A 2,916-nucleotide genomic window follows, 5' to 3' on the forward strand; every position below is an offset into this window, starting at 1 on the left:
TCTGGAACGTGTAGGAGAACGCTAAGGCGATGATGATGGGGATGAACCAGAGGGAAAATGTGCCTGCCATCAAATATTTAACAAATCAAATGTAAGTATTTACATATTCAATTAACTTAATCTTGTATTGCCTGTGCTATACATTTAGATCCTGCTAACATCTCTCAGTTTATGTTCTATGGAGCCCCCAGTTGATTTTCTAACATAATTCGAAATTACGGGCTTATGCATCATAATCATAAAGGAATGATTTCCGACTATGAACTGAAATGCTGTTTGAAATTATTCAAATAAACATGTTTTGGTATTTTGATAAATATTCAAATGAAAATATGACCACCTCAGTATTCGATTCAATTTGTTTGCAGATACCTGCCATGGAGGCGATGGACTCGTCTTGGCCAAGGAGGCGAAGTAGTGGGGAGGTGAATATGAAGAGAGGGAGGAGGAGGATTGTGCAGGAGAGGACGACGATCCAAGATCTTTGGAGGTAGATGCCGAGCATGTGGGATTGTTTTGCGCCAAATGCTTGGCCACATAAGGTTTCCAATGCACTTGCCATGCCCAACTGAAAAAGAACAGTTATTCTAGTGTTAATAGTTTTGATGTATGGATAAAGGAGCTAAATGTTCATGGTGAAGGGTTGTCTTAGTACAAAATTCTGGTTGAGACTGAAATTTGTTGCACTGTGATCTTTTGGAGGGTTGATTTGGTTAAATGGTACATTAGTATTGAACATACCAGTAGCGTGATGGAGTATATATGTGAGTATAAGTTCTCGTTGACAAAGAAGTGGACAGATATGTGAATTAAGGCTCCGTTTGGATACCATGGTGTGTTACTTGTTTCCATGGTGCTTTTGCCAAAAATAAAATATCATGCGTTTGAAAACCATGGTGTTTTTTGAGCTAAATCATCCTCAAACCAAAAACAATTAATACTTATTTCAAGACATCTTTTTAGGAAGTTTTGTGTATGAACAAATTTTCAAAACGAACATGTTTGCCAAAAAATTCCCAAAAAAGACCCGTTTTAAACTTAATTTTAAAAAATGACCCAGTTGAGCATAAACTGGGTCGGTTTTTGAAAAAAAAGTTCTCAAACTTCACAGGAGTTGAAGTCCCGTAAAGTTTTGTTATATAAAAAACTTCACGGGACTTCAACTCCCGTGAAGTGTGAGAACTTTTTTCAAAAACCGACCCAGTTTCAGCCAACTAGGTCTGTTTTTGAAATTAAATTTGAAATGAGTCTGTTTTTGGGAATAAAATTCAAAATAGGTCTGTTTTGAAAATTTGTCCTTTTGTGTATTAATTTTAAGTTTGAGAATGTGTTAATATAATATCTAACATAATATATTAAATATAATTAATATAGAGTTATTATCAATATGCTTATTATATTATATTATAATATACTATATTATAGTTAATTTAATATATTAACAATATTTATTAAATAATATAAAAATATAATAAATAAAATATCTTATATAATAATATAATAACATATTAAATACCAATATTTAATATGTTAATAATGTATTCATATAATAAATAAATAATAATAAAAAATAATTAAACTAATAAAAAATAATAAGAAAGTTATTGATAATAAATAATAATATAATAATATACTATAATTAGTATAATCGTTATAATATTATAAACTTTTTAATAATAAATTTTAATAATTAATAGTTATAAAATATTATATAATAGTGACATATTTAATAATAACATAACAATATAATACTATTATTATAATATCACATTTATAGTAAATGTAATATAATATATAAAATATTATAATTATGTAATAAATAATATAATTTATTATAAAGTAAAATAATTTTAATAATAAAATAAGTTATTGCTTACAAATGTTAATATAAAAATAATATATTCATAATATAATAATTTTATTTATATTCATAAATACTAATATATTATTAATATATTATTAAAGTACTTTAATAAACTCTAACATTATATTTTAAAAACTATAATATATTATATAATATTAAAATATTTATAATATATTAATTTATTAATAACATAATATTAACATTATTAATAATATTATATTATATGAATAATAGTTTAATATTTTATTATATTAATAATAGTATAATATTATATTAATAATAAAATAATATTATTATAAAAATATTAATATAATATACAACAATAACAAATTGATATGCCAAAATAATTAAATATATAATTATTTGAAAATAATATGTAATAATTATAATATAATATAACTCATTAAAGTACAATATAATATTATAATACATTATACAATATTATATTGCATTACATTTAATACTTATAATATTATAATAATATAAACTAAATATTATAATATTTTATTTATAATATATTTTATTATAATTAATATATAATATATTAATAATATGTTTAATACTAATGTTATAATGAGTCAAACTAGTGTTGACCAAAAACACTTAACATGGTGTTTTGAAATCATTTTAAGGAAAAAACACAACACCATGATGTTTTTTTACAAAAACACAACAAGAAAAACATCATGGTATCAAGTAATATCTGTTATGGATGTTGTTACACAAACAAAGATAAAAAAGAGAATCACTAGTAGAAAATCACGTATTCTAGACGGAATATTCTAGACGGAATTTTTTTCGTCTAGAATGTATTAAACTAGACGGAAATTTTCCGTCTAGAATATTCCGTCTACAATAAAACATTCTAGACGAAAAATTCCGTCTAGAATAGTATCCTAGACAGTTCCTTTATTTTTTATTTTTTTAAACAACCAGGTATTCTAGACGGAAATTTTCATCTAGAATAGTATCCTAGACGAAAATTTTCGTCTAGAATATGTGCCCATTTTTTTAAAAAAATTTACCCCGTCAAAACCCCAGCCGCTCTCCCC

At 24.5% G+C, this 2,916-nt stretch overlaps 1 pseudogene; it reads right to left on the bottom strand.

The window, feature by feature from the left end:
* The window catches only part of LOC109827049, a 3,336-nt pseudogene extending 2,732 nt beyond the window's left edge, over positions 1-604 (bottom strand).
* Between the last annotated feature and the right edge of the window lie 2,312 nt (positions 605-2,916).

This window comes from Asparagus officinalis, unplaced genomic scaffold (assembly GCF_001876935.1).
Source record: "Asparagus officinalis unplaced genomic scaffold, Aspof.V1 AsparagusV1_Un8, whole genome shotgun sequence".
NCBI classification, from domain to species: domain Eukaryota; kingdom Viridiplantae; phylum Streptophyta; class Magnoliopsida; order Asparagales; family Asparagaceae; genus Asparagus; species Asparagus officinalis.